Consider the following 13,065-nt stretch of genomic DNA (forward strand, 5'->3'; position numbering starts at 1 on the left):
CCTGTGTCTCTCCTACTCTGCCTCCCTCTCAGCCTTCCTACTGTCTCAATGAAGAACCTTCTCTCCCGTGTCTCCCCTACTCTGCCTCCCTCTCAGCCATTATACTGTCTCAATAATGAAAACAATTCTAACAGGGGTGGATCTGCCCACTTAAAATACATTTTCTTGCTATACACAGAAAACTGGTTTACACATTAATAAAACACCTACAGTGTACATGCTTTAGTCCAGGACAATAGTGGTCTAATGTTCTGTTCATGTGAAGTATCCATCCAATGTCATACAGTACTGTATTGAACAAATAGTTTGACTACTAATAATAATAATAATAATAATAATAATAATAATAATAATAATAATAAGGATTTCTACTACTTCACATGTGCATGTGTGTATAGCATCATGCCCCATACGCGTCACAACGTTGCTTATCAAAGAGAAATCCAACTTTTACTCTCATAACTCCTCATGTCAGGTCACCAATCAATGGGTGTTTTCATCTCAGCTGAAAGTCTCCGCCCTCAGTGAAACCTCTTGCACTGTGTGTATGACCGATGTGTCCAATCACCGCTCAGCTTCATCCGCAGCGACAAACAAAAAAAGGATGCTGTGCTTTGTGCTACTTAAAAGAGCTGAGATGTCAAGAGCCCAGTGGGAGACTCTCAGCATTACAGTGTAACTGTCTCCTCCTTCTTGTTTGATGGAACAAGTTAATTTGCAAGCCCCCCCCCCCCCCCAGACGTGATTGGCATCCCTCCTTTTCTCTCAAGTGGAACAGGGTCTGGAATCGTGAATCTAGTCTTTTTGTACGCAGATTCTTTTCACAGACGGGCTCTGAATGGCAGAGACGTCTCTTTCAAGCCGTTCATACCAATTAACTGTTCCCTTTGATTCGACGAGGGAGAAGTAAAACAGATGGTGGAGACATGACTTTGATTTTATGCCCTGTTGTGTATCGCTGGCGTGCAATGTGTCGAGTGACATGATCCGAAAGTTTCCCCCAGTTGGTTCCCAACGTAGTGACCACAGTGTATCAGGGTGAGTTCAGCAGGACGGGTGAGTTTAGCAGGAAGGAGGAACACCGTGATCTTTAGAGCCTGCGATGACATGAAATTCTTGAATCGCTGTCATCATGAATACAAACCAGATCACTGTGAGGCACCGTGAACCAAGCAGATACGATATGTTTGTGGGGCCTGCCAAACAGTCACTTTTCAGGTAGCTTTGTCGTTTGAAACAGTTTTCCAGGGTCCCAATTTCCCCCTTAGAACAGTTTGTTTATTTACTTATTAAACATTGAATTATTTTTGTTCTGTTTCAAATTTCTCTCCCAAAACAACATGGTGCAACTTTAAGCTTTTTGTATACAGTATTGCTTTGATAAGTGAAAATAAACATTTCTGGGTCATTCTAATTTAGTTAGGCACGATCTTTCAAGTTTCAAGTTTCTTTAATAGTTGTCATACAGAAGTACAGAATACTTTCATACAAAATGCTTCTTACTGTTACGCTCCAGAGACTGTGCTAGACAAGATAGTATCAAATAACATAATATAGCATGTAATTTAGTAGAAGAAAATGAGGTCACAGTGTTCGGTATAGACATATGTACAATGTTCTGAGTTACCATATAATATACAATACTATGTACTATCTTGTCTAGCACAGTCTCTGGAGCGTAACAGTAAGAAGCATTTTGTATGAAAGTATTCTGTACTTCTGTATGACAACTATTAAAGAACTTGAGAACTTGAACTATGCAGTGTACTAATGTACAGTACTATCTAGTGCAAAGCAGAAATGGGATGAGGTACAATTTAGGTACAATTTACAGTAAGGTGTACGAGTTGTAGTGCAATCCTTCATCAATAAATATAAAGTGTGGGGAGTGGGTGCTACAGTGTGTTTGTTTAAAGTGGGTGTGTGCTATAAAGTGTGTGGAGTGGGTGCTACAGTGTGTTTGTTTAAAGTGAGTGTGTGCGTGTGGATGTGTGTGCTATGTGCGTTTGGTGGTTGTTGTTGTGTAGTGTTCATTGATCTTGAGGAACAAAATAAAATGTATGATACCCTACAGGCCTACAGTATGTTGGGAGAATATGTTGGATAAGGGTTGATAAAGATCACAGAGGTGAGAGATCCGAGCTGGTTCGCTGAGTTCACCTTAACCCTTTCTGCGCCAAACCCGAGATTTTTCTGGTTTTGATCCTTCCTTATTTTTTTTGATTTCCCCATTCTAAACACTCGTGCGGACCTGCCTGTGTCTCCCTGGCACTGCTGCCTACGTTATAATTGCAATGACCATCGAATCCCGACAGGTGGCAGTATCACCTACCTTTTGAACTGGCTCTCTCAGTTAATCTTTCAGTACTGAGGTACCTTCGGCTGCAGGAATCCCCTCCCCCTCAAAGTGAATCAGCACACAGCTATCTGTCGCAGATCTGCTCGCCTGAAACCTATTGTTTCATGTATTATTGCCAGGCCCAATGCACATGACTAATGGCGATCGCGATGGAACTACTGGGATTATTCATTTTGGAGTACCTTCTGACTAAGGTAAGGTATATTTTAGGTCTATTTTACCGAACCTAAAACATGCTTTTGTATTGATCACAGCGTCATATTTTACCGAACCTAAAAGTTTCAAGTTTCAAGTTTCTTTAATAGTTGTCATACAGAAGTACAGAATACTTCCTACTGTTACGCTCCAGAGACTGTGCTAGACAAGATAGTAATAACAAATAATCAAATAACATAGTATAGCATGTAAATTAGAAGTAGAAAATGAGGTCACAGTGTTCAGTATAGACATATGTACAATGTTCGATGCAGAATAGACGTAACTGAGTTACCATATAATATACAATACTATGCAGTGTACTAATGTACAATACTATATAGTGCAAAGCAGAAATGGGATGAGGTACAATTTAGGTACAATTTACAGTAAGGTGTACGAGTTGTAGTGCAATCCTTCATCAATAAATATAAAGTGTGGGGAGTGGGTGCTAAAGTGTGTTTGTTTAACCCTTAGGGGTCACGCTGGAGCTTTGAACCCGTCGGCGGACAACAAAAGAAATTAGAATCCCTCTTAAATGCTCAAAAAGGACATCTTTTCAGAAATCGATAAAAATAGAAAAATGGCCATTTCTAGTGCTTTGACATGTAAGGTATAGGTCCCCCAACTTGCTAAACCTAATACGACTTGTAAATACGTTTAATTCTTGCTAGATGGTATGCTTGTAATAATCTCCATTTGCGATAAGAACTACATCGCGCGTCACCAAGCGCACATACATGGACGCGCGCACACAAACAGCGCATAGGTGTTAATCACTGAGTGATCTAATATGCATATTCTTCAGCGCGAGAGGGGGGGGGGTTGTGTTTCTCACTGTCTGTCGTTGATAATATAATCTGAAGAGGTCCTGCATTATTATTATTATTATTATTATCGAGAATACACGGGACCCGACGGAACGTTAATTTATGTATTAAAAGTAGTCTAACATGCTTTCATCCTCGCCCGTGTATATACCCACGTCGCGCTAAAACAACATACTGTATGGCAGAGACAGAGTGCATGTGTGTACGAGTTATGAGTTATCTCGCAGTTCATTCAAGCGCGCATCACGGTGATGAGACAGCTCTCTAGAGTAGAAAGGTGCGCTCACAGGGGCGTAGCTGGAGATTCTGGGCCCCATGAAAGAATCAATTTGTGGGCCCCCAATCTATTAAAAAATGTGGGGCCCCCAATCTATAAAAAAATGTGTGGTCTCCCTCTATCTCTTCTTTCTTTCTTTCTTTCTTTCTTTCTTTCTTTCTTTCTTTCTTTCTTTCTTTCTCTCTCTCTCTCTTTCTCTTCCTCTCTTTCTTTCTTTCTCTCTCTCTCCCTCTCTCTCTCTCTGTCTGTATCTCCCTCTATCTCTTCTTTCTTTCTTTCTTTCTTTCTTTCTTTCTTTCTTTCTTTCTTTCTTTCTTTCTTTCTTTCTTTCTTTCTTTCTTTCTTTCTTTCTTTCTTTCTTTCTCTCTCTCTCTCTCTCTCTCTCTCTGTCTGTATCTCCCTCTATCTCTTCTTTCTTTCTTTCTTTCTTTCTCTCTCCCTCTCTCTGTCTGTATCTCCCTCTATCTCTTCTTTCTTTCTTTCTTTCTTTCTTTCTTTCTTTCTTTCTTTCTTTCTTTCTTTCTTTCTTTCTTTCTTTCTTTCTTTCTTTCTTCTCTCTCTCTCTCTCTCTCTCTCTCTCTCTCTCTCTCTCTCTCTCTCTCTCTCTCTTCTGAAACTGCCAGGAGTACAACAGTACTGGTAAAAGAACACCATTTTCAGCATATCATTTCCACCCACTGTCATGGCAAGGGACAGGTTCCGAACAATATCTTGGAACGTCCACATGAGTGATCCGGACGAGGATGTTGTGAATGACAGAAAGAAGGGGACAGCAGACTATGACCGCCTGTTCAAACTGAAGCCCCTTATGGAGACCATCAGGTCTGCATGCAAAGCGCTCTACCACCCCAGGCAAAACATTTCCATTGATGAGAGGATGGTTGCAAGCAAGGCCCATACTTCTATGAAGCAGTACATGAAAGCCAAGCCAACGAAGTGGGGCTTCAAACTTTTTGTTTTGGCTGACAGTAGCAATGGCTACACTTTGGACTTTGCTGTTTACGCCAGGAAGTCAAAGTTCAAATCAGGCATTGGACTGGCGTATGACTCTGTCATGTCCCTGATAAAGCCAGCACACCTCAAGCAAGTACCCATGGGCAAGGGATATCATTTGTATGTCGATAACTTTTATACAAGTCCAAAGCTTTTCAGGGATCTGCATAGCCTGGGTGTCGGAGCATGTGGAACGTACAGAGACAACAGAAAAGAATGCCCCCGCACAGAGGTGAATGCTCTCAAAAAGAAGGATGCTAGGGGCACCATTAGGTGGCTACGTGATGGCCCACTGGTCTTTGTGAAGTGGATGGACACACGTGAAGTCTCTGTTTGCTCCACAATCCACGAGTCATTCGCTGGAAAAACTGTGCTGAGGAGAATAAAAAACAAGCGCAGTGAGACCTGGTCCATTGAGAACATTGCATGCCCAACACCTGTCCTGGAGTACAACAAGTACATGGGAGGCGTTGATTTGTCTGACCAACTCATCCAGTACTACTCTGCACACCACAAGACCATGCGATGGTACAGGACTTTGCTCTATCATTATCTGGACATTGCCGCCACTAACTCCTACCTTCTTCACATGGAGCTCTGCAGAGAGCAGCAGGTGCAGCCGATGACCCACCTGGTCTTCCAGCAGGAGCTGGTAGCTGAGCTGTGTGGCGTCACAGTTGTACAGGTGCCAGTGGACAACCTACCCACGGCAGTGGACAATCTACCCACAGCACCAGTGGACAACCTACCCACGGCAGTGGACAATCTACCCACAGCACCAGTGGACCGCCTACCAAGGAACCATTCACCTGTTGCGATCACGCAACAGGCAGATAAATCCCAGAAGGCCACGGCTGGCCGCCTGTTTTGCGTACATTGTAAGATGAAGACCCCCTGGAAGTGCGGTGAATGTGGTGTGGCCCTCTGTCTCATTCCAGACAGGAACTGCTTTTTCACATATCACTTAGTGTGATACAGAACAGGCAGATACAACCATGAGGAGACACCTATTTTTTTTTTTTTTATACATGTGCATAATTTTTTTTTTTTTTAGATTTTGCCTAAATTCATTGTGGTCGCGCTCTCTGCCAAATATCATATGAGGCACCTTGTATTACTATTGTAATCCAAAAGTGATATATAGGGTTGTTCATTGTACAATACAATTGATACAGTTGATGTTTCTTGTTGATTATTATTCTCTATGTGTTTTTAATAAAATTGTGTGATATTCTATTCCAGTTGTCTTTGGTCTTTGTTTTCTCCCACATTGAGTTTCTCCACCACTCTCTCAACAAAATTACGCATAGCTGGGAATCCATTCCTTGTGCCGTCAGAACCATCTAGAAGGAATACTACATCCTTTCTGGCAGTGTCATGATCAACTATAACGGTGGTTGGTACAGTACTGTAAATACCATCTGAGTAGAGTAGAAAGTAGAGAGGTGAAGACCTGTTCTCTCTCTCTCTCTCTCTCTGCCACACGTGCTGCCACACGTGCTGTCAGGGTCAAACGAGTCTGGATTGATGTTGTAGTCTGAAAAAATGCCAGGAAATGCTCAGAGAATTGTTGCATATATAGAACACAAATGTTCTAGAATGTTCGATTATGACATCATACTGTGACATACTCCTCCTGTAGTGTGAAAAAACATGCATTCTCATAAATATTACGATCAAATCTATTTTGTACTTGATGATACATTTGAAATTGGTTTGGTTATGATCATGTTATTAGTGTGTGTGTAAAAAAACTAATTAATAATATAATTATTATAAATGTCGCTCTCTCTCTCTCTCTCTCTCTCTCTCTCTTGAAATCTACAGTTACACATTGCTGTATTTAGTGAGGTAAATGAGTACAAGACATGTTTCACAGACACACACACACACATACACACACACACATACACAGACAGACAGACACACACACACACATTTACACATTTACACATTACATTTACATCTAGTCTAGTTTGCTTTTTTTTTTGATATGGTACAGTACTGTAAATACCATCTCTCTCTCTATCTCTCTCTCTCTCTCTCTACTACTTTTGGATATGAGCATTTTTTCAATACCCAACTATGTAGTGGCCGCTTGTCGCTAGGCTAGGCCTCCTGCTGGGTCCATTCACTGGAATAACAAAGGAATGACTGGGCCTTTGCTCCAGGTGTGAAATGGTTCTAGTGACAATGATCACATTGAATTCTGGGAGCGTAGTTCTCTCATCAGATAGCTGAATGAACTTGGAGCAAGTTCTCGTCCTATCCTGAAAAGTAGTTAGGATTTTACCAGAATGTTTGATAGGACATTGATTGAAAACTATCGTCTCAAATTTGACAATTGATGGCTTATTTTGAAGGTATGAATCTGTAATTTTACATTATGTAACAAAAAAAAAAGAGAATATTCTGAGAAGGTGGAGCTACACACTCTAGACCTCAGGGGGTTATTAAAGTGAGTGTGTGCTATAAAGTGTGGGGAGTGGGTGCTACAGTGTGTTTGTTTAAAGTGAGTGTGTGCGTGTGGATGTGTGTGCTATGTGCGTTTGATGGTTGTTGTTGTGTAGTGTTCATTGTTCGTTGAGCAGCCTGATGGCCTGGGGATAGAAGCTTCTTCTGAGTCTTTCTGTGCTCGCCTTGAGACTCCGGTATCGCTTGCCTGACCGCAGCAGTTCAAAGAGGCAGTTGTTCGGGTGACTGGAGTCTTTAATGATTCTCTTGAAACATGCTTTTGGTAACGATCACAGCTTCGTAAAACGACCCCCCCCCCCCCCCCCTTGATGATTTTGTGAAGAAACATCTATATTGGTATATACCTTTGATTTGGAAATAATATAGATTTCAGGCGAGCAACCCCGAACGATTTGCGCATATACATAAGTCCAGGGCCGCCTGGGAGAAATGCGAGGCCCTGTGCGAGATTTAAATATAGTACACAGTGGCAGAATACCTGAGCACTGTGACTGAAGATCCTTGACTAGGTACAGACTCAGCGAGCACAGCCTAGCCATTGAGAAAGGCCACCATAGGCAGACTGTGTGTGTTAGAAAGAGAGAGAGAGGGGTGCTCCAGTAGCACACCATGTTACCGCGCTCGCGCGGGACTCCGTGCTGCGTCACGGATCTGGTTGACTCCGAGTTCGATTCCCGGACCCGCCGTCATTTGCCGAATGTCTCCCCCTGCTCTCTCTCCCGTTTCACCCTGCAACTGTCGGTCATGCTTGACCAGGAAAGCGATAAACGCTAAAAAATTAAGTTTAAAAAAAGAAAGAGAGAGAGAGAGAGAGAGAGAGAGCATGTGTGTTTGTGTGTTAGAGAGAAAGAGCATGTCTGTGTGTCGTGTGTGTGTGTGTTAGAGAGAGAGCATGTATGAGAGAGATAAGCAAAGATGAGCCCCTAAAGGATATTCAACTTTTAATGGAAGAACAAAACAGAAGGAAAAGATAACTTCACAAAGGCAACATGAATATACATAGATCCAAAAGGACAAAGATCAACACTTAAATCCAAAGAGAAGAGGGTCTATACCAGAGAAAACAAAGTAGCAAGGAGCCAATGGCCGACATCAGCTAAATAGGCTAACTGCAAATAGAGTAGCCAGGTACTGACACCAGGCCACACACAGCTTTGGCCAACGCTACCCAAGCTACACAAACGACCAAGACAATTCACACACAGCACATGTCGTATCTCCAAATGTTGTGAAGTAACATATGTTTTGCCTGGAAAAAAACATTGTTATTAACAAAACATTCGGGAGGGGAAGGAAGGAAGAGTGGGTTAATGTCCAATGGACATCTTACCTGCACCAAGGAACGCAGGGCGAAAGGCCGCAACACAGGTCTCCACGTTGACGAAAGGCCTCTCGCTGGCGGGACAAAAAGAAGCTATGGCCGGAGCCTTGTCATGGTGCAGGCCCGACTACATCTTCTGTCAAAGATGATGTCGTAGTCAGAGTGCCAGGGCCTGCTATTCTCACGGCTAATGTCAATGGTCGTAGCACAAGCTAACAGCTAACTCTAGGCTAACTGATAGCATCAAGCTAACGTTCCCAGCCGAGCGAAAACGAGCAGCTAACGTCGTAGCTAAACAGCTAACTGGCTAACAGTTAGCTCAACCCGGCTATCGCTAACCATTAGCTAACGCAGAAGCAAGCTATGCGGCTACCACTGAAAAACTGTACAACGTGAGAAAAGCAATACAGGCCAACACTTCAGACAGCCGCTGTGTTTTCCTCTTCTCATACGAAGAGAGAAGGGAAAAAGAAGGCAATACACGTCCCACTACAGAGTGGTGTTTACCATAGCGGTGCCGGCAACAAGTCCCTCGCGGACTATAGCCGACTTGAGCATGGAGATATTCTCATAATGAAACACCAAGCTCACCTCCCTCGCACCAGGTGCTGACACCAGGCCACACACCGTTAGCTACTAGTACTACAACAGCTAGTCGGCCCGTTTGGCTCCCGAGAGAGAGAGAGAGAGAGAGAGAGAGAGAGAGAGATATCCACGGCGGGAATAGAATAGAGTGCATTAAAAACTCACCAAACGTCCAAGAGGATGGAGACAACCGCGTGGAGTTGACGAAGTTCATCTGCCGAACGACCGTCCTCTTCATCTTGGCATAACAATGCTGCACGCGCTGTCTCTAGGTTAGCTAACGCTTAGCCTTTAGCTAAGCTAGCTACTAGCCGACATCATCATGGCTATATCCCGACTGAACCACACGTTAGCACTCAATATTATAACGTAGCTAAAGCTAACTAGCTGTCCCTGTCTTTAGCCGGGATGGCTAGCCTGACTGAACTGTCTAACATGCAACAACTTTCATCTTCAGTCCATCTGCCGAACGATGTCCTCTTCATCTTGGCTGGCATAACCTCCAATGCTGCACACGCGAAATAGTCAGACGCTACCTTACCTGTAACCCCTCCCCTCATTGAAACCAATTCTGCTGCCTGCAGAGCCTCAGAGCTGCCTGCAGAGCCTCAGAGCCAGGAACAAGTCAGACACATTCTACAAACGTGTCTAATGTGAAATATATAAGCATATAAGCAAAACTAGATGTTAGGTCTGTGATGAAAAAGGGCCTCGCGGGAAGGGGGGCCTCGCAAAAAAATAAATGTAAATTTAAATTTAAAATTTAAAAAATTATAATTTTTTTTTAAATTTTTAAAAAAAAAATTGTGCGAGGCCCCCCTTCCCGTGAGGCCCTGTGCGACCGCACTGCTCGCACACCCCCTGAGGTGGCCCTGCATACGTCATATCTCACTATCTAGAAAACAAGACTGGATTATATTGAAACGGGGCGATGTTTAGAGTGGAATAGCGCACAAACGAAAGTATGTAGAAATTAACTGGTTTGTCCATGTTGGACTATAAATAGTGCCTGTCAAATGAGCCATACTATTCAAGTTCAAGTTCAAATTTCTTCAAGTTTCAAGTTTCTTTATTAGTTGTCATACAGAAGTACAGAATACTTTTATATAAAATGCTTCTTTCTGTTTTGCTCCAGAGATTGTGCTAGATAAAAATAGATAAGTATAAAAAGTATAGTAAGTATAAAATATAAGTCAAGTACGTAGACAAAAAGTGTTCAATATATACATATATACAATGTACAATGCAGAGTAGAAAAGTAACTGAGTTACAATACAATATACTATATACTATACTATACAGTACAATGCAGAAATGGGATGAGGTACAATTTAGGTACAATTTACAGTAAGGTGTAATGAGGTATGGGTTGTAGTGCAAATTCTTTGCCAATAAATATAAAGTGTGTTTAGGTATGGGCGGCTACGTGGCGTAGTGGGCAAGGCGCTCGCCACAAATGCAGACAGGCGAGCCCAGCGCTCCACATTGCTTTCAGTTTAGCTGGTCATTCATACTAATACACATTGGCCGTATTAGGGGGTGGGAAACTGATGGGTGGGGATCGGGCGCTGTGGACAGCGACTCCTACAGGTCAGTTGGTGCGCCTGCGCAGTAGAATCAGGAAGTGTCGGGGGCAGCGCGAGCCTCCCACGCGTTACTCCTCGCCACTGAGAGATCGAGCTGCGCAGGTGAAAAGATGCGACTGCTGTTACCTCAAGTACCGGAGGGGACTTGTGCTATATATGACTTAGTCCACATTGCAGCCGGCTTGTGGGAGGCAAGAAACAGCGTTTGTGACAGGGGAGGGGTGAATTGGATGATACGAAATTGGGATGGGAGAAAATATAGAAAATGGGAGAAAAAGTGGATCAAAAAAAAAAGTGTGTTTAGGTGTTCTAAAGTGGGTAAAGTAAGTGCAGCAGTGAGTTGTTTGTTTAAAGTGAGTGTGTGCATGTGGATGTGTGTGCTGTGAGTGCATTTGATGGTTGTTACGATTGTTCATTGTTCAAACCTTGTTCATTGTGCAATCATTGTTCATTGAGCATCCTGATGGCCTGGGGATAGAAGCTCCTTCTGAGTCTCTCTGTGCTTGCCATGAGACTCCGGTATCGCTTGCCTGACCGCAGCAGTTCAAAGAGGCAGTTGTTTGGGGGTGGCTGGAGTCTTTGATTATTCTCTTCGCCTTGCCCATGCACCGCTTGTTGTAAATGCCTTGGAGAGTGGGAAGCCCCCCTCCAATTGTGCGTTCGGCTGAACGGGCCACTCTCTGTAGTCTGCTGCGGTCTTGTGCAGTGCTATTCCCAAACCAGGAGGTGATATTGCCAGTCAGGATGCTCTCTATTGTGCATGAGTAGAAGTTCTTAAGGATCTTCTGACTCACGTTGAACTTCCTTAAGCGCCTAAGGAAGTAGAGGCGTTGTCGTGCCTTCTTGATAACACTGTCAATGTGTGTGGTCCATGTCCATGTCCTCGGATATGTGGACTCCGAGGTACTTAAAACTGTTCACTCTCTCAACCGGTGCCCCATCGATGCTGAGGGGGTTGTAGTCCCTGACCCCGACCTCCTAAAGTCCACAATCATCTCCTTTGTTTTGCTGATGTTCAGGGAGAGGCAGTTCTCTTGACACCATCCCGCTAGAACCTTAACCTCCTCCAGGTAGGCCCTCTCATCGTTTGCAGAGATCAGGCCCACCACTACTGTGTCGTCAGCAAATTTGATGATTGTGTTGTTGTTCCGCTGTGCCACGCAGTCATGTGTGTACAGGGAGTAGAGGAGGGGACTCAGAACACAGCCCTGGGGGGCCCCTATGTTGAGAGTGATGGATGAGGAGGTGCAGTTGCCTGCTTTCACCACCTGGGGTCTGCCCGTCAGGAAGTCCAAGACCCACTGGCAGAGGTCATAGTTCAAGCCCAGGTCCCTGAGCTTGGCTATGAGTTTGGAGGGGACTATGGTATTGAATGCTGAGCTGTCGATGAATAGCATTCTCACATAGTTCCCCTGCCTCTTGTCCAGGTGTGATGCTGCTGTGTGCAGCACATGGGCTATGGCATCCTCCGTGGACCTGTTGGGGCGGTATGCAAATTGCAGGGGGTCCAGGTTGATGGGGAGGGAGGAGCAGATGTAGCCCTTCACTAGCTTCTCAAAGCACTTCATGGCTATGGAGGTGAGAGCTACAGGGCGGTAGTCGTTGAGGCAAGCAGGCTTGGATCCCTTTTTGGGTACAGGGATAATGGTGGACTTCTTCAGACAGGTGGGGATGACAGCCTGTTCTAAGGACAGGTTAAATATGTCAGTGAATACCGGGGCCAGTTGGTCGGCACAGACTTTTAGGACGCGGCCGGGGATGCCGTCCGGTCCGCGTGAATATTAAAGGCAACCAACTTGTATTCAGCTTTTCGTTCAGCGTTTCTCTGATTGGCCACACGGCCAATCAATCAATCCACTAGCACACGCCCTTGCGGCAAGAGAGACGCGGCAGAAGCGCTGGTCGAACCAGCGGTGTTCTGTTGTGTGACTGTACTACAGCGGTGTTCTGTTGTGTGACTGTACTAAACTCTTCCACCACATGACTGACATTTGACATACAGTACACCTCCTATCTATGTTGGGATTATGTTTGGTCATGACAAAACAATAAAAATCGCTACTGTTAGTAATGCTGCCACCACCCACTTCAATGACAGAGCTCTCATATTTGCGAATGCATAAACTATATCTTAAATTATGGCGATGTGTCTAATATGGCTGTCGCGAAGTCATTGATAAGCGACAGCCATATTAGACACATAGCCATAATTTAAGATATAGTTTATGCATTCGCAAAATATGAGAGCGCTGTCATTGAAGGGCTTCTACAACGGAGGAACGGCCGCTGCTGCTGCTGGAGCTGAACCGAGTCAAGCCGCGGGCGGCGCACGGAAGCCGGGGATAAACCACCGCGTCGCCCCGCTGGCGCTTCAGGCTCAGCAGCCTCCACGGGCGAAATAACATATAACGTTACAGTTCCACACTGATGTACAGTGAGTGTCT

This window comes from Notolepis coatsorum, assembly GCF_963971535.1.
Source record: "Notolepis coatsorum genome assembly, chromosome: 6".
NCBI classification, from domain to species: domain Eukaryota; kingdom Metazoa; phylum Chordata; class Actinopteri; order Aulopiformes; family Paralepididae; genus Notolepis; species Notolepis coatsorum.